Here is a 20,696-nt window from a genome sequence, read left to right as displayed (position 1 = left end):
ACATTCTACTGCTGATCCAGACAGGCTAGTCCTTCTTTTAGGAAGTCCAGAATCCAATTACAGAAGAGGGATGTTGATCCCCAGCGAGGACGGCTTCTCCACCAGCCTCCGGGGAATGGTGAGCTGAAGACGATGAACAGCAGTCTGGTGAATGAGGTGTCATGTTCCAGATGGGTCAGTATGGAGTGGAGGGACAAGTCTTTAGGACCATCAGTGGAATGGTTCCATCTGTAGGTGAATTGAAGTGTCTCTGGGAGGTGTAGTTTGATGCGTTCCATCACCAGGCCCTCAAAGTATTTCATAATGGTGGAGGTCAGTGCCACAGGACTGTAGTCATTGCAGCCTCCGTGATGATGGTGGCTGTCCAGAAAACTGTGGCAGGAACCTGCTGAAGTTGCAGTAACTCCCCTTTACACAGGGCAGCTGTTCCTGAATCATAGCCTGTACCATTTCCACACACCCTAAATGCAAGGTGTACCCTTGTCTAGAGATCGTCTGGCGCCGCCCTATGCTGGTATATCAAGAGCAGTACAACTTCAACATCGCAGAGCATCCCACGGAAATGTTGCAAAGCACAGTATGATGCAGATCCACGCAAGGTGATATTAGGTAGACATTGGTTATTTGAAGACCTGAATGGAAGAAAGGGATCTGTGGAAGAGAGTTACAGGCCTACAGGTAAGGAACGAGAAAAGGTTGTTTGACATCTCCAATGTGCTCAGATATTCAATGAGATCTGATGGTAACCTTTTTCTTCCCACTCACATCCCAGCTGAAGTAATCCCTATTCCATCAGTGCTCTGTGATTAGTGAGGGATTCCTTCAGGTGGGAAGGGAAGGTTGAGAACCACTGCTCTGGACCCAATTGTTATTGAAATATTTCGCTTGAGAAAAATGGTCATTATGAAACTGTCCACATAATGAGTCAATCAGGGATGATTAAAACATTGGTTTTCAAACTTTCTATTCCCACCCTCATCTCTCCGTAAGCAATCTCATACTAATCACAGAGCACCGACGGCAGAGGGATTACTTAAAGTGGGGTGAGTGGGAAGAAAACGGTTGAGAACCACTGTGTAGCCTCATCCCTACATCACCTTCACACCCAGTAAACTTTTATTACTTTTACCTTACCAAGAATTTATCTGATTTTTCCTTAAAAATATCCAAAGATTCTTGAGAAAGAGTTCCAAAGACTCCAGACTCGCTGAGAAAAAAAATAAACCTTGTCAGGAGTGCACAACTTCAGGATTGAAGGGCATCCACTTAGAACAGAGGTGCAGAGGAATTTCTTCAGCCAGAGGGTAGTGAATCTGTGGAATTTGTTGCCACGGGCTGTTGTGGAGGCCGGGTCACTGGATTTAAGGCAGGGTATCAAAGGTTATAGGGAGAAGGCTGGACAGTGGGGCTGTGGGGAAATGGATCAGCTCATGATTTAATGGCGGGCACACTCGATGGGCTGAATGGCCTATTTCTGCTCCTATGTCTTATGGTCTTATCTGTCTTAAATGGACAATGCCTTATTTTTAAATAGAGACTCATCTAACATCTCCACATCCACCATGAGAAATCTGTCCATCTCAAAAAGTCCAAAACTCCAGCAGACACAAACCTAGCCTGTCCAATACTCCCTCATGAAGCAACCTGCCCATTCCGGGAAAGTTTCTCTGAACGGTTTCCAATACGTTTAACTCTAGAGATAGAAACTCAAAACCTGCACAGCTCTCCAGATGAGTTCTGCCCAGTGTCCGAGATGACGACAGCATCACCTCACTACTTCTGTCTGTTGTGCCCCCAGCAATGAATGATAGCGTTCCATTAGCTTTGCTGATCGCTTGTGGTAACTGCAAGCTACCTTCGGCAACATCTCTCTGCATCTCACAGCTCTGCAATTTAGATAACATCCTTTTGATTTTTCCTGCCAATTTCCAATTTACCTGAATCAAGATCCATTTGCCAGAACCTGTTAACGTCCTTTTTAAAAAAATTTTGGACGTCCAGCACGATAACAGGCCCTTCCAGCCCACGAACCTGTGCGGCCCAATTACACCCAATTGACCTACAATCCCCGGTACATTTTAAAAGGTGGGAGGAAACCGGAGTAAACCCAGGCAGACACAGGAAGAAGGTCCAAACTCCTGGCGGACGGCGCCCGATGAACCTGGGTCGCTAGCTTTGTAACAGTATTGTGCTAACCGTGCCTTCTCCCTGTGACCTCCTGACACCCCCTCCACAATTTACTTTCCTTCCTACCTTTGGAGCCTTCATGTCCAATCTATTGAACTGATTGAAAAGATGCAGAAGCCCCTGCACTGATCCCTATGTACGTCATCACCGACCAGAAAAAGACCTGATTCTTGTCACCTCCTGCACCATATTTTTAAAATAATTCTCCACTCAAACTTTTAAAGTGGTGCCTTCCTGAAGTGTAAGTATCGTCCATCAACTGGTTCTCCTCAGTGCACAGCCCGTTATTTATAGAGGTGCACAGAAAACAAGCTCAAACTGCCCACGCCAACGACACTAGTCCCACCTACATGCATTTGGCCAACAGCCCTTTAAACCAATGCTTTCCACGTCTCTATTCTTCAAAGAAATCCAATAAAACAAGATTTCCCTTTCTTAAAATCATGTTGGCTTTGCCTCATCACCTTTTCGAAGTGCACTGCTATTTATTTTTAATTTTAAAGATGCAGCACGGTTGAAGGCCGTTCTAACCCATAGAGCATTACAGCACAGTACAGGCCCTTTGGCCCTCTATGTTGTGCCAACCCATATATTCCTTAAAAAAGTACTAAACCCTCCCTACCCCGTAACTCTCTATTTTTCTTCCATCCATGTGCCCGCCTGAGTCTCTAAAATGCTCCTAATGCTCCAGCCTCCACCACCATCCCTGGCAAGGCATTCCAGGCACCCACAACTCTGTGTAAAAAAAAAAAAAAAAAAAACAAAACTTGCCCCTGATACTTCCCCTAAACTTCCCTCCCTCCACTTTGCACAGACTCCTCTGGTGTTTGCTATTCCTGCCCTGGGAAACAGGCGTTGGCCGTCCACCCTGTCCATGCCTCTCAGAATCTTGTAGACCTCCATCAAGTCACCTCTCATCCTTCTTCACTCCAAAGAGAAAAGTCCCAGCCCTGCTAACCTTGCCTAACTTCCAATCCAGGCAACATCCTGGTAAATTTCCTCTGTATCCTCTCCACAGCTTCCACATCCTTCCTATAATGAGGTGACCAGAACTGAACACAATTCTCCAAGTGTGGTCTCACTAGAGATTTGTAGAAATGGAACCTCTCTACTCCTGAACTTAATCCCCCTATTAACGAAGCCCAGGATTCCATAGGCCTTCCTATTATCCCATCAACCTTTTTTTAAAAATATTTTTTTATTTTTCACTCTGTGAACCATAGCAACCAAAATATGTACAAACGTATCTCTTTAAATTTACATAGTGGTCTTTTCTCCCCTTTCCCCCCACCCCCCACCTTTCCCTCCCTCCCCTCTATCCACCCTCTACAAAACCCATAAATATTCAACATATACAATACAATAAAACCATAAAACAATATCTTCACACAAAGGAAAATAAACAGGAACCTGCACAGCAACCTTGAGGAATGTCTGGATATGTCGAGAGAGAGGATCTAAGGAAGGGCAGGCATTTTGTCAGCTCCGGCACCTAAACAATTAGGCCCTGTCCCCCTGCCTCCTGAAACTCATGTACAACCACAAACATCTCTTTAATTGGTCTTTATTTCCCATTATTTATTCCACAAACACACTTCCTAAAGGACAAATCCACAGAGAAGTTCTCTGCTTGAAAATTTCAATAAAGTCTCTATTTCTCTGGTTGGGGCACGCTTCAAGTATTGTGTTCAGTTCTGGTCACCTCATTACAGTGCGGATGGAGAGGGCACAGAAGAGATTTTACCAGGATGGTGCCTGGGTCGGAGAACAAGGTTGACAGAGCTCGGGCTTTTCTCCTTAGACTGAGGCAGGATGAGAGGTGACCTGATGGAGGTGTATAAGATTATGAGGGGCTTAGATAGGGCAGACAGCCAGCACCTTTTACCTGTGGCGGCAATAAAAAATACCAGGGGATATCTGTTAAAGGGGAGTGGAGGAAGGTTAGAGGAGATGTGAGAGGTACATTTGTTACACAGAGAGAGGTAGGTGCCTGATGCATTGCTGGGCTGGTGCTAGAGGCTGGTACCATAAGGACATTCAAAAGACTCTTAAGCAGGCACATGATGTAAGCAAAATAGAGGGTTATGGGTGTGAGGGAGAGGATCAGTGGTTTTCAACCTTTTTCTTTCCACTCACATCCCACTTTAAGTATTCCCTGTACCATTGGAGCTCTGTGATTAGTAAGGGATTACTTAAGCAGGGACGTGGGTGGAAAGAAAAAGTTTGAAAACCACTGTTTTAATCGTCCTTAATTATGTGCAGGGTTTCAGAACGCCAAAGAAAATGAGCCAATGGCAATATTTCTCAAGCAAGATATTTCAGTAATAATTGGGTCTAGAGCAATGATTCTCAACCTTCCCTTCCCACCCCACATCCCACCTTAAGCAATCCCTTACTCATCATAGAGCACCGATGGCCTCGGGATTACTTAAGGTGGGACGTGAGTGGGAAGAGAAAGGTTGAGAACAGCTGGGTTAGATTGTTGTGGAGTAGGTTTCCATAGGTCATCAACTCACTGAGATGCTGGAGGGACTCAGCCGGTCTATTCAGCATCGATAGGAGACAAAGATATATCGCCGATGTTTCGGGCCTGAGCCCTTCTTCAAGGGAAAAACAGAAAAGGCAGAAACAAGATATATCAGAAAGTCTCAGAATTCAAGCAGTGGGGGAGGAATCCAGACCCACAAAAGGTGTTAATTGGATGTGATAAAGGTGGAGGTAGAATTTATCATCTCTGAGCGAAAGGAGACAAAGAATGGAGAAACAATGTGGGGGGGGGGAAATGAAGGGGGTTGAGGGTTTTTTAACGAAAGCCAGAGAATACCATGGTTGGAGGGGGCCCAGTCGGAAATGAGGTGTTGTTCCTCCAATTTACGGGTGGGCTCATGAGACCATGGACAGACATGTCGGCAAGAGAATGGGATGGGAAATTGAAAAGGGCGGCCTCTGGGAGATTCTGCTATTGTGGTGGACAGAGCCGAGGAGCTGAACAAAGCGTTCTCCTTGTCAGCATCCAGTCTCTCCGACATAAAGGAGACCACAGCGGGAATACCAGATGCAGTCGACAACCCCTGCAGATTCACAAGTGAAATGTGGCTTCATTTGGATGGGCTGTTTGGGGCCCCGAATGCTGCTGAGGGAGGAGGTGTGGCTACAAGTGGATCATCTTCTGCAGTCACAGGGGTAGGTCCCAAGGGGATGATTGGTGGGGAGGGAGTCAAGGAGGGAGCGGTCGCTGCGGAAGGTGGAGAGGGGAATATGTGATTAATGATGGGTCACAAAGTAGGTGGTGGAAATGGCAGAGGAGGATGTGCTAAACATGGGGGATGGTAGGAGAGGACAAAAGGAATCCTGTCCTTGTTGCAAGTGGGGGTGGAGGGGGCCAGGGCATACGTGTGGGTAATGGAGGATTTGCGGGTGAGGACCGAGTTGATGGTGGTTTGAAGAAGGAGGACATCTCTGATGATCTGGCATGGAAGTCCTCATCCTGGGTGCAGATGGGATGGTGGCACAACAACGTGGGCTGAAGGGCCTGGTCTGTGCTGGAATGTTTTATGATCTATAAAAAGCAAAGCAATAAATGGTGAATTCTGTAGTTCTCCACAGTTAACGTTCTTCCAGTTCCAAACTCACACGTCAAACATTTCCTTTTGCATCCACCCAATCAGTTTGGGGTCCAATGTGCCACCCTTCCTTCAAAACGGCAGGCTGCTACTCTTCTTTTGATCAGAGGTCTTGCTAAAATCCAGATCAACCACATCGAGCTTCACCGCCCTCATCAACCTTCCTTTTTGCCACCTCCAAAAATGTCATCCAGGTGCACCTTACCAAATCCAACTCTTCTTTTTTTTACCCCACTCACATTCCACCTTAAGTAATCCCTGACTAACCACAGAGTACCTAAGTCATGGGATGCCATCAGTGCTCTGTGGTTAGTAAGGTGGCATGTGAGTAGGATAAAAAAAAGTTGAGAAATGCACTGTGGTGCAGCAAGCAAACACAAAACAGGAGGAGACTACACTACAGGCTTTTATCTGCTCAAACTCTGTATGCACCAGTCTTAATATCTTTGCCGGCTCCACGTGTCTGACTGACCCAGGGAGGGGCCGGCTCGAGTCTTTATAAGGGCCGGCGACTGACAGCCGGCCAGGTGGGGCCAGCCTCCCAGGTTGCCTACCTACAGGTACAATGGTTGCCCACTGCAGTAGGCTGGTGGGAGTGCGGCCCAGTGTTGTGGTTGTATCACCGCAATAACCAAGACATTGTCTCATCAAAGGGATAAGCCCTCAAGGTCGCATCATCTTGTGCAGACACGGCCACCTCTGAGACTGTATCATTGTTCAAGCTGCAACCAGACTGATGCCATTCACTGTTGAACCAGGTCCCACTAGTTCTGTAAGCTCTGTAAGCTCCATCTGCCGAAGCCCAAAACTACAGGAAAATCAGGGTCAATGCTCCCAATCCTGTGAAAATATTTCTTCTTTTACACTGCCTCAGCACCTCCTCATTAGCCAGGAAGGCACAGAGGCGGCTACATTTCCTCAGGAGGTTGCGGAGGGCAAGGCCACCAGTTCCCATCTTGACAACCTTTCACAGGAGCACGATTGGGAGGGTCCTGTCCGGCTGCATCACTGTGTGGGACGGTAGCTGCAAGGCATCGGACTGAAAGTCAATACAATACAGAGGATCATCAAAACGGCTGAGAAGATCCCTGGGGTCTCCCTTTCCTCTATAGATCACATTTACTGGGAACATTCCTTAAATAGGGCTCAAAGAATTATTGAGGGCCCTTTCCATCCAGCACACAGTATCTTTGACCCATTATCATCAGGAAGGAGGTACAGGAGCATCAACATCAGGACGGCCAGGCTGGGAAATAATTACTTCCCACGGGCTGTGAGACTGATGAACCTGTAATCAAGTAAATCATCCCAAAAATATTTACATATATTCACTGTAAATTATATCTCTATGTATATACGCAATTATTATGTGTGTCACCTTGAGTCACCTTGGTGACTCAAGGTGAAGAACCCACGCAGGCTGCGCCCAACACCATCGAAGGGTTCATGCTCGGGTGCGGACTGCTGGAGACTGTCTTAAGACTGGCTGAAGGGGTTCAAACTGGGATGCAAGAGGGTGCTGAAGGCATCCTGATGGTGTTGGAGGTTCGGACCTGGAGCTGGGTTGGCCAATAAATCGAACAGGAGCCTGTGCGGTTGCAGAGGCTGCAGGAGAACTGGAGGCGAATCCACAGACACTCGGTGACTCTGAAGGGACTCTCCTTTGCTTCTCTTTCTCTCGTACTGTAAGGGGCGGTGGACAGTTTCTGCTAATGGCTGACCTTACACAGACTAAGGTCAATTTCCTGTAATATTACACCTGCTTTATTACATGACAAGAAAGGAATCTTGAAAGAGCTCCAACCAAACAGAATCCCCGCAGTGCTATAAACTAGTCAAAAGCACCTCACTTGTAAATCTCTGACCTCATCTGGAAAGAGGATAAGATTGCAGGGAATCTCCACACTGCATGACCATCTTCAAGAAAGGAGTCGGATCCAAATGCAGCAACTTTAAATTAATTTTTAATTTAGACATTCGGCACGGTAACAGGCCATTTTGGCCCATGTGTACGTACCGGTTAATTGCTCAGCATGGATTCGTGGGCCGAAATGGTCTGGTACTGTGCTGAATGTTAATTAAAAGGTTGGCCACCCCTGGTCTAGACCCATAGTGGATATGATCTTCACTTCGTGACAAGGGAATTGGACAGAGCAGCATCACCAACTACAACAATGCAGTATTTTGGTCTCAGTAAAGCCCTTGAATCCATCGGTCAGAAGGAACTGGTCAAATACGCCTCAAAAAGATCATCTTCATTTTTTTTGCTTCATGAAACCATGATGAGTCAACAGGTCCACAAAAGAGTCAATTACAGTGTAGACCACAGGTTATATTCAGTTCCTCATTGCCTTCCCATCGCACACTCCCAGAGCAGGGCAGGGACAGCATGAGTCGGGCATATGGTGAAGCTCCCTCCACACTGTCCCATCACACATTCTCGGGGTCAGACACAGAGCGAAGCCATGGTCTGCATCACTGGGAAGGAATCTGGAAGATAGAGAATCATTCCTGCTGTGAAAGTCTTGGAGACTGAGTTTAACCCTGCTTTTCCAACAAGGGGGATTGAGTAACTGGCTGGCAGCCTGCCAGGGTCAACCTCCTCCACCACAAAACACCAGCTTTTTGCCTAACTTGCTTGTTGACATCTCAAACTCAACGACTCCCCTCCCAGTTCCTTTGTTAACCTAGTGGTTAACAAAGATAAATTGCGGTTTTTCAAAGGCCTGAAAGCCTTGGCCTAACCTTTGGGATTTCAGGAGGCGTTGGAAGATTGCCAGGGAGCCAGCTTGCACAGTGGTTGGAGAACTTCACTCCAACAATCAACACAGAACTTTCTCTGTCTCATCTTGTTTTAACCATGTCTGCCCACTTTCCAGAAAGTTACCCTGCTGCAGCAACTTCTGTGGACCCTGGGACCCAGAATCCTTCTGGATGGCTGGATGATGGACACACAGTGAAGATCTACCTGCCTCTGACTCTCAAAGCTGGAGACAACGTCAAGGAGTTGGTGAGGGTTGTTGGCCCTATCCCTAGCAGAAACTGCGAAGATGGACAGGAAGGCTGAGATTTATTTAAAAACTGCTAAGGTAGGGACCCTGGCCATCAGTAGGGAGTTGAGGTGGGGTGGGGGGGAATGTTCCTGCAGGTGGACCCTTTTCATGCTGCTGAGCAGTGGCTGATTCTGTCCAACATCCTGCGCACGATTCCTAATGATCTCCTTCTACCCCATCTCCATCTACCAGGGGTGGTCCAGTCAGAGATCTCCCCACTCCTGTCAGGTTTCGGGAACCTGAACTAAGGCACGTTTACTCCTGCCGATGTCTGGCATCTGTGTTGCTGGTGAAGGAGGATGAGACTGAGAGGTGGTTGCAGGTCCAGTACAAGGGGAAGGTGCACGGGATCTACTGGTCTGTGGACTGTCCGTGGTGCCATGTTTGTAAGGGGCTGGGGCATGGTTGGAAGGATTCCTCAAGCTCCGAGAAGTGAGTTCCACCACTGGTGCTGACCCCCCTCCCCATAACCCAATTCCTGTGACAGGAGACGCATGGCCAAAACAAGGTGGGGGGGGGGGGGGGGAGAAGGATCGTTCATAGGGGAGGAAGGCAAAGAAAAAAACAAAGCACCTGGAAGAAAGAATCCCAGATGGTCCAAGGCCTGTCCCCGCCCCTGAGCCCCGAGTGGGAGAGGTGGTGTGCCCTGGGGGTATAACGATAACAGAGGGAAGTGGACAGGAGAATGAGGAGACGGAGACCTCTGACATGGAGGCCCACGCACCCCCATGCAAAACCGTTGGCAACATCCGTCTTTTAAGCTGGGAAGTGGTCTTGGGGAACTGGGACAATGCGAGGGGAAGGTTTTGGTTGGGAGGTGCACCCCCAGCCTTTGTTCCCTGTCGAGGCCTTGTGCCTTGGTGCAGGAGCACCTTTTGTTGGAGAGGCCTGGGGCTGTGATGAAGACGGACTTATGCTTGTCAGAGGGACGGGGGAACATTCTGGCCTGAGGCTGGACCCTGGGGATTCCCAAGAGTTGTCCCTCCCGACCCTGGTCGATTGCAGTTACATGGGACGAACTGGGGCTCTGAGGGATCCCTGGAGCTGCAGGCATTGGAGCCATCATTGGGCCCGATGCCTCAGGCAGAGGACATCTCTGCTGGGCAGCCCCCAACAGGTCCATTCTCTCAGCATGGGCCGGGAGAGGGCCCCCTCCGTCACTGATCCTGGGGGTGGGACGGTGACGGATGTGATGCCAGCAGATGAGTCCAAGGTACCTGCTGCTCCAAGTCCAGCAAGTGAGCTGGTCACCAGTAGCAGGTGCCCCGAGGAGGATGGGGATTCAACGTTCAGTGCTGGACATGAACTGTCCTCCATCGACAGTGAGACGATGGACGTTCTAGTCCACCCTGACGTGACTCCATGTGTTATTGAAGAGGAGATTCAGGGTTTCCTTATCGACATGTTTGGCACAATCAGTGAGACTAAGTTGGCTGCAGCCCACTTGCCAGATCTGGTCGGGGTCATGGCATTCCTGTGAGACATCCAGAAACAGAAGGGAAGGGAGAGGTTCATGGGAATGAGTGGTTCAGGATGAAGGATTTCCTAGATTCCCTGATCCTGAACCGTAAGGTGCAGAGTAGTCCTGTCATCTCCCGAGGGGGTAGATTGGGCACGAGTACCAAGTAACGTGCTCTTGCGATTACTGTAACAGGAGTAAGTCTGAATGTTAATGGCAGCAGAGGAGCTCATGGCAGGTTCCAGAACTTCTCTGTTCTCAGAGAGGGGAAGTATACGGGGAGCTTCCTGCAGGAAACTCACACTGTCCCAGCAGATGAACTGACCCGGAACCTGGAGTGGCGAGGAGATGTTTATATGAGTCAGCTCAATGCCAATTTCACTGGGGTGGCCATTTATTATTGGCCCCAAACTTCCCAGCGGAGATTGTGAAGGTCCAGAACCTGGTCCCAGATGCCTGTTCCACCTCACCACGTGCCTGGATGGCGTGCCATTCCACCGTGTTAATGTGTCTCCCCCAAGGCCGGAGTACAGCAGGCGCGGCTGTTCCATCAGGTACTGGTTATGTTGGATTCACTGGACTTGAGTGAATGTGTTATCCTTGGAGGGGACTTTAACTGTCCCCTTGAAGGTCACTCGGGGTTACAGCGAGACCAGGCATCAGTGAACAAGTTGAGGGAGCTCGGCAGCTCCTTTCACTGAGCAGATGCCTGGCAGACCCTCCACCCTGACCCCAATGGCTTCACCCAGGGATGTGCGGAAGGTGGCTCACACATCGACCACCTGTACATCTTAAAGGCCTACTTCTCCAGTGTCAAGGCAGCCTCTATGAATTCGGTGTCATGCTCAGACCATCACCTGGTGGGGGTGGATCTCACTTCACCGTGCATGGGGTTGGGGGGGGGGGGAAAGGAAGAATCCACGTATTGTATCCAGATCTATCTGCCTCCTAGTTAAAATTTAAATGCTTTCGAGAGAGTGAAGAACAGATCTCATAAATGAGGGATTATGGTTTTAAAAAGAGGGAGAACATTTTAGAATTTTTTTTAAATTTTGAATCTCTATTCATAGAGAGTACAATAGTGAAAGGGTCTAAGAAAATCTTTATAAACCATTGCTTAGGTCACAGATCTGGTTTCAGTTTTGGTTTTTATTTGCGTAGCACATCAAGACAGCAGAAGTGAGAAAGAAAAGGTTTGTCATGTTAATTCAAAGAATGATGAGGTTAATTATGAATAGGAATGGAAAAGGTTGATATTTTCAATATTGTTGAGTTTTTGTCGGTGTTTCTACTGGTCAGTGATTTGCATAAATTTGAAATATTCTGTGAAATAAGAGGGAGGTTTAGAAGAATTTTGCATCAAAGAAAAATTGGAAATTTGAGGATGAAAGAATAAAGGAATGAGGTTCATTATCAAACAATTCTACGACTGATTCCACCTGCATTGAATTCGTCCATCGTTATTGAATGAAAATCTACTGGAACCATTGCCTGAAGAGGGCGCACAAAATCAGTGAACCAGTGCAGACTCGAAAGGCCAACATGGCCTGTTTCTGCTCCGTATATGGTTATATGGTTACTGGCATTTTAATAACCGGCCTCTTGAGGACGATCACTTCCGGGACTCTTTCCTGGAGTTCTGGGCCGCTTGGAGAAGAAAACAGGGGAATGGTCAGGGGAATGCTGTTCCACAGTTTGGGGGCCGCAACCGCAAAGGCTTGGTCTCCCCTCAGTGAGTGGGAGTGGAGTAGGGTGTAAGCAGATCGGAGATATGGTGAGGGGGGGGCATATAAATAGCAGCAGCTGGAAGTCAATTCTGAGCCGCACCAACAGCCACTGGAGGGAGGCCAGAATTGGGGCGATATAGTCCCTCTTCTAGCACCTGTCAGGACCCTAGCAGTGGCATTCTGAACCAATTGGAGGCAGATCAGGAAGGACTGGCTAATCCCAGTGTATAGAGAGTGGGTGTCGACCGGGCGTGAGAAAATAAGGGCATGAATAATCCTTTTGAGGTCCTTGAGTGAGAGGTACGGTTTTATTTTAACAATGGTGTGAAGCTGGACAAAGTGCCCTTCACCATGGCGTTGAGCTGCTTGTCAAATTTGAAGGCAGGGTCCAATATCACCCTGAGAGATTTAACATGGGGTTTAATAAGAGTGGATCAATCACCCAGGGAGTCGTGTAATCTGGCGAAATTAGAGGGAGCCGAATAGGATGATCTCAGATTTTGTCTCAGGATGTTGTGAGCCCTCCCGCATTTTACGTCTTCCAGACAGTTGGCGAGGTTGGGGATTTTTGACTGGTCATCCTGTTTTGGGGGAGGCCGAGCCGGGTGTCGTCGGCGTAACAGTGGAAGGGAATGCCGTGTTTCTTCATGATATGGCCGAGGGGGAGCATGTCCAGTGAGAACAGGAGGCATCATTGCGGAACCCCGCAGGAGAGGGTGGCTGGAGGCAGATGTTGACTGTGAAAGCCCTGTCAGTGAGATAAGATTTGAACCTCCTGCTGAGGACGGTGCATCAGAATAGGGTGATCAACGGCGTTGGACGCTGCACTGAGGTCTAGGTGTGTTAGAACATTGGTACCAACCAAGTCCAAGGTGAGAAGATCGTTGTCTACTCTCAGAAAGGCCGACTCCATGCTGTGGGGGAGAAGGTAGGGAGTGGGTGGATGGCCTACATCTGGGTTATGGTGCTAAAGAGGACTGTGGAGTTATGGGAGTTATTGGCAAAGAGGTTGGCAAGATATTTTGTTCTCTCGGCCTTCATCGCGTCCTGATACGTGGTCAGGCTGCGTTTTCAGATCTCGAGTGATGCATGAAGATTGTCTCGCTTCCACCTCTGTCTGGCCTACCTGCATTCTCTCCTTAGAGCCCTGGTCACATTGTTAAGCCAAGGCACCATCATGGGCTTGGGTTTTTTCAATTTGAGTGGAGCCACGGCATCCAGGATTGAAGAGCAGGTCACATTGAACAGAGGTGGGATGAGGTGGGGAGGGGGCGCCTAAATGGAGGGAGTACCTGGAGCAGCAATGAGGGCCCTTGTGAATTCCCCTGAGGTCTGAGAGTTAATACATCGAGACAAGTGACTGGAGGGGAGTGGGATTTGTTAGGGTTAAATGGAAAGGTCAAAGGTGATGGCAGTGTGGTCTGATACACCTGTGTCAATTAAAGTTGATGAGGTGACACACGAGGTGAAGTTCCCTATACACCGTCCCATCACACACTCCTGGGGTCAGACACAGAGTGAAGCTCCCTCAGCTCCATCCCATCACACATGCCTGGGATCAGACACAGAGTGAAGCTCCCTCCACACCGTACCATCACACATGCCTGGGATCAGACACAGAGTGAAGCTCCCTCAGCTCCATCCCATCACACATGCCTGGGATCAGACACAGAGTGTAGCTCCCTCCACACCGTCCCATCACACATGCCTGGGATCAGACACAGAGTGAAGCTCCCTCCACACCGTCCTATCACACATGCCTGGGATCAGACACAGAGTGAAGCTCCCTCCACACCGTCCCATTACACACACTCTCAGACCAGGACGTGGTGTCCTCCAGAGCCTGCCCACAAAGTTCTGTGTACCCTCCTGCCCACAGACGCTTGCGCTGAGTAAAACTGAGTTTACAGGGTGCTGCTGTGCCTGTAAAACCTGACCCTCCCCGAGCACCTCTCTGCGTTGCGTTAGTGGCAGCTATTCAACAGCTAAAGAAATAATCTTGATCTTGATAGACTTCCTTTTGCAGTACGATACACACAAAGGCTAATCTTATTTAGGAATAATGCGTGAACAGCGATCGTGGCCCTCAGCAGAATCAGGAAACACTTTAATAAAGAGATTCTTTTAGAAACGCACAGTCATCTTGATTAAGGTCACTAAAGAAAAATAAAATACCCAAGCGACAGCATTTAATCTATTTTTTAAAAATGATAGGAAAAGCAATATGAATTTTTGACAGAAAGAATTCGGAATACTTTTTCAGCTGCCTTTTCCGGGTGAATGTAGCACAACTCAGAGATGACTTATAACCTGTGGAGACACTGTACAGACGCCATCTCCTTTAACTCATTTATTCAGCTTGCTGTAAAAACAAAGAAATGGCAAATAAATATGTGGAAGTTCATTGTTTCCAAAGAACACCCTGCCAAAAAACTTTCCTACGACCTCTCGATGTGGTCCCTGGCTAGTACTAAAGTGCCCGTCTCTCAACACGAATGCGAGCTGGCTGAGTTGGGTTCTGTCTGCCCCAGCCCCTTGCTTTCCACCCACCACCCCAACACCCCCCTCCACTTCAGCACTTTCTGCCTTGCATCTGCCTCAGCGTTCTAACAAAATAAGGCAAGAATAAAATCAGCCGCAGATCTTTAAATTTCGAATGAGAGGATTACTGGAAGTTGCCATTCTGACAAGTTCAATGTGCAGGGCATTGACCTGCTTATTAATGGTACGAGTAGGTCCAGGGTTTTCTTTCCATCCCTGTGTAGACTCTGCACACACCTACGCGTAATTAAAACCATTTGTAGGCCAGTGTTTGAACGATCCAGCCAAGTCATTCCGTAGAAATCCACTTTATCTTGGGATGATTTAAATTGATGGCGGACAGATCTGCAGACCCTTATTCCCATAACGCTGTAATTCCCCGTATACCAGGTGATTTGTACTGGATCCAGAACTTAACTCGCATTAGGCATTTTTTTTCAAAAGGATTTTAATAAGGTTATTAACTGAACAAACTGCTGCAGATAAACCACACACTCTTCACTGGAACCCAGACACACCCCACACCCCCCACTGGAACCCAGACACACCCCACACCCCCCACTGGAACCCTGACACACCCCAAACCCCCCACTGTAACCCTGACACACCCCTCAAACCTCACTGTAACCCTGACACACCCCACACCCCCCACTGTAACCCTGACACACCCCACACCCCTCACTGTAACCCTGACACACCCCACACCCCCCACTGTAACCCTGACACACCCCACACCCCCCACTATAACCCTGACACATCCCACACCCCTCACTGTAACCCAGACACACTCCACACCCCCCACTGTAACCCTGACACACCCCAAACCGCTCACTGTAACCCTGACACACCCCAAACCCCTCACTGTAACCTGACACACCCCTCAAACCTCACTGTAACCCTGACACATCCCACACCCCTCACTGTAACCCTGACACATCCCACACCCCTCACTGTAACCCAGACACACCCCACACCCCTCACTGTAACCCTGACACATCCCACACCCCTCACTGTAACCCAGACACACCCCACACCCCCCACTGTAACCCTGACACACCCCAAACCCCTCACTGTAACCCTGAAACACCCCACACCCTCACTGTAACCCTGACACACCCCAAACTCCTCACTGTAACCCTGACACACCCCAAATCCCTCACTGTAACCCTGACACACCCTAAACCCCACACTGTAACCCTGACACACACCAAACCCTTCACTGTAACCCTGACACATCCCACACCCCTCACTGTAAACCTGACACACCCAAAACCCCTCACTGTCACCCTGAAACACCCCTCACCCCTCACTGTAACCCTGACACACCCCTCACCCTCACTGTAACCCTGACACACCCCAAACCCCTCACTGTCACCCTGAAACACCCCTCACTGTAACCCTGACGCACCCCAAACCCCCCACTGTAACCCTGACATACCCCTCACCCTCACTGTAACCCTGACACACCCCTCACCCCTCACTGTCACCCTGACACACCCCTCACCCTCACTGTAACCCTGACACACCCCAAACCCCTCACTGTCACCCTGACACACCCGCAGACCCCTCACTGTAACCCTGACACACCCCCACACCCCTGACTGTAACCCTGACACCCCTCACTGTAACCCTGTCACACCCTACACCCTTCACTCTAACCCTGACACACCCCTCTCACCCTCACTGTAACCCTGACACACCCCAAACGCCTCACTGTAAAAACTCTTGTTAATTCTTGCATTTCCTGTGATATTCGTCTCTTGAGTATGATGTTCCCCTCCTTTCTTCTCTACTCTCAGTTCTGATGAAGAGTCTCGACCTGAGTTTCTCCTCCCCACAAATGCTGCTGGACTCCACTGTGTTCCTCGAGTGGTTACTTTTTTTCTCATGATACGTCCTCTATGCACTTGCGGTAACAGACATTGATATGAGCTGAAAACGCTTAACTCTTGTATGTACGACACCTCTTGCTGATAAAGCCCCAATTCTCTCCCGATCAGGTTTCTCTCCAGATTAGGATTCTCTCCAGACTTCAGGTATTGAGTTAAACAGGTTCAGTCTTGATTCCCTGGAGTGTAGAAGAATGAGGGGAGATTTGATCGAGGTATTTAAAGTTATGAGGAGTGTAGACAGAGTAAAGGTTGTTTTCCATGGATGATGGATGAGATATATTCTCCCCCGCCCTGGAGTTGCTTAGGCCAGTGTCCTAGTTCCAACTGCCTTCAGTTGCCTCCTCTACATCCTGCTTTCCATCATAATGCAAGATGGTGGGATGAATGAACTGTTCAATTCATCTTTCAACTCCACAGCAAACAAGGCTCAGTGTATATGAATGATCCTTCACCTCCTTCTCATCCTCCATCAACCCCCCCCCCCCCGCCGAGGAGAAGCCTGGGAGATGTCCCGACAGGGGAGGAGACTTGGCCAGATGCCAGCAAGGTGATCAGTAGCTGAAGGACCGTCAGAGGCTGCTGGGTATGTGGCTGAAGGATCAAACTAGTCCGCGAGTTGCTGGATTATGGCTCGCCAGGAACCAATTATCAGGACTGGTATTCGAGGGGGTACCGAGAGCAGGGAGGGCTTCAGGCACTGAAAGCTCCCTGATGGTATCAGAGGTACAGATCTGGGAGCTCAGGATGGAACAGGAGTCTGTGCGGCTGTGGGAATCGCTGGAGGCGAATCAATGGACACTCAGTGTCTCTGAAGGGACTTTTGCTTCTCTTTTATTGTTGGGGGGACCGGGCAATGCTCACGGCAACTTTCTGTGAACCTTTCAGGCAGGCAAAACTTGACAAATTTGTGCATTGTTCCATTATGAGTGTATGACTATGAAGGAATCTCACATCTTACCTTACAAAAGCACCATACAATGACCAATTCCAGTGGGTGACACTTCCTCGAGATGTGACCTCCTGCAAGTCCCCCTCCATACCATTCTGGCATTGCCATAGACCAGACAGTGAACTGGAACAGCCCACTGAAAGAGTGGGCCCGAGACAAGGTATCAGGAGGTGAATCTCGCACGTCGTGACACCCTCAAACCTTCTCAGCAGCTACGGGCAGGATGGTATTGCCACTTCTGGATGACAGGAGCTGCAATAGAGATGAGACTGTCTGGGATAACAGAACTGCAAAGCGAACAGTGAGCTGCTGGAGGGATTTAGTGTGGCAGGCAGTGTCAAGACAACACATCCTCCAATTTGTGTTTTTAAAAAAATTTATAGACACAGCACGGTAACTGATCCTCCGGGTCCATGAGCCTGTGCCATTCAAGTACACCCGTGTGACCAATTAGCCTACAAAGCCCATACATCTTTAGTAGGTAGAAGGAAGCCACACAGTCATGGGGAGAAGGTGCAAATGCCTTAAAGGGGATTCGAACCCAGGTCACTGGCGTCTCCATTTGGATAGAATCTCCAAAGATCACGGACGAGAGTGGAGCTCTTGTTTCAGGTCAGTGACATCCACAGCTCCTTGTCCGCCGCTATTTCCAGCATCCACTGTCTCTTTCAGCTTATGAGCAAAAACTGTGAATGCCAGTCATCGTTTAAAAAAAAGTTTTCAGCCAGCTCTCCCGAGGAGAACGGGCCTTCCAGTCTGACAGTGGGCCTGTAATGAACTTCTGGATGTTTTATTGTGTTCAAGGTGCTCTGTAAACTCCAGAATGTTGCAGTGCTTGGAGGATGTAATCTGTCTCGCTCCACAGCTTTCAGTCTCCATCCTTGGTGGGAGCAAAGCAAATCCACTTTACAATGGGAGGGGGAACCCACAAGCCCTTCAAGGTAAACACAAACACTGACTGACAGTGAAAAATGGGGGATTTTCCACTGAGAGCTGAGCCCAATTACACTTTCAAATTGTATTTCCTGGCAATGTTTGATTACGGAAGGCACAAGCGAAAGATTCCTCGGTGACCCACAGTTATGTTGCACTGCAAGAAATGCAGGAGGAACTCGGACTTTTAAGCAATCAATCTCTCTCGCTTGATCTTTCTCTCTCTCACACTCTCTCTCTCCTCCCTATCTTTTTTTGAAAACTTTATTTAAAAGAATTTAGACAACTTACAATCAAACATAACAGAAAAAAAGCAATTTTTTATAGATATAAAAAAACAACAAAACCCCCGCCCACCCTCCCTCCCCTTCAACCAGCCCCCTTAAGGGGAGCCAAATATAAGGATAATACAGTAATTATAAAGAATATTTCAAAATATTTCTAAATTCATATATTTCAAATAAGAAGACTACATTTTAACAAAAGGTGAATAATTATCGTGCAGATGACGTAATTGTTTCCATAATAATACAATTTCTCAACTCATTATTGCCACGTTATTAACTTCCACGTTATCCTTCCAAGTGCTGGCTACACATTTTCGTGCTACAGATAACACTAGACGTACAAATGCAATTTGAAATTTATCCAACCCTCGTCCTTTCAAAGAAACCATACATCCCCACAAAAAGGTAATTTAACCTTAAATAATTTTTCCAAACCAACCTAATTCCTTCCCAAAATGGTTGGACTTTAAAACAAGACCAAACAGCATGTAAAAGAGTTCCAGTACATAGTCTACATTTAAAACAAGAATCCGAATGACTAAATCCATATTTTTTCAATTTCTCTGGAGTCAAATATAACTGATGTAAAAAATAATAATTAACCATTCCATAACGTGCACTCATCACTTTAATTACACATAACCTCCCAATTATCTTCTGGAAAAATATAGGTTAAACCACTTTCCCATTTAAGCCTAGATTTCTCCCATTCTGGATTATCCACACTATCCTGTAGTAATTGGTACATATCTGAAATATAACCTTTCTTAGGTACAAAAGAAATTAAAGACTCAAATTTTGTCAACATGGGTAAATTAATCTCTTTACCATAATTATCTTTTATCAAAGCTCTGAGTTGATGACACACAAACAGAGAATTTACAGATATATCAAATTTCTCCCTCAATTGAATAAAAGAAAGAAATTGGCCTTCTTCAAAACAGTCCTGAATTATCTTTATGCCCTGAAAATTCCATCTCTTTAAATGATTATTAAACATTGAAAAGGAATAAGCAAGTTATGATATAATGGGGTTTGAATTGGTAATTTACCCTTTGATCCTAAAATCCTGTTTCTTTTAACCCATATCCTTTACAAATCTTTTAATACCGGCATATTACATTCCCGCAATAAATCCACATTCCATTTAAATATAAACTGATGAATCTCAACTTCACATATACCAGCCATTTCCACCTTTGCCCAACTTGAAGGTTGGTCCACATCCATCAATCTGCTAATAAATTTCAACTGAGCTGCATCATAATAATTTTGAAAATAAGGTAACTGCAATCCCCCCTAAAGCATATTTCCATGTAAGTTTATGTAAAGCTACTCGGGCTAATTTTCCTTTCCATAAAAACTCCTGCACTGCCCTATTCAGATCCTGAAAAAAAAAATCTTTGAAAGTAAACATGGTATAGACTGAAACAAATATTGAATTCAAGGAAAAATATTCATTTTAACACAATTTACCCGACCAATTAATGTTAACAGCAAATCTTTCCTTTTAATCAAATGCATTTTAATCCTTTTTAATAAAGGGACATAATTCAATTTATATAAAGACTGGTAGTCTGCATTTACTACCACTCCCAAATACTTAATTCTATCTGACCACTTCAATTTTATAATACTTTTATATTCTGAATAATCTCCATCCTCAACTAGCAATATTTCACTCTTATACCAATTTAATTTATATCCAGATAGCTCTCCAAATTTTAACAATCTTGTAAATATTTCAAAGACTGTTCCGGTTCTGTCAAATATACCAACAAACACATCGTCCGCAAATAAATTAATCTTATATCCGTCCTCCCCAAGTTTCATTCCTTTAATCTTATAATTCTGCCTTATTGTCTGAGCTAACAGTTCAATAGCCAATGCGAATAAGGCTGGTGACAATGGACAACCTTGTCGAGTCGAACGCGTTAAGTGAAATGATAAGGAAATTTGACCATTTGTCACCACCCTAGCAGTTGGATTTGTATATAAGGCCTTAATCCAGCCTATAAAATAAGGGCCAAAATTAAACTTTTCTA

The sequence above is a fragment of the Narcine bancroftii genome, chromosome 2 (assembly GCF_036971445.1).
Source record: "Narcine bancroftii isolate sNarBan1 chromosome 2, sNarBan1.hap1, whole genome shotgun sequence".
NCBI lineage: Eukaryota > Metazoa > Chordata > Chondrichthyes > Torpediniformes > Narcinidae > Narcine > Narcine bancroftii.
This window is presented reverse-complemented; position numbering follows the sequence as displayed.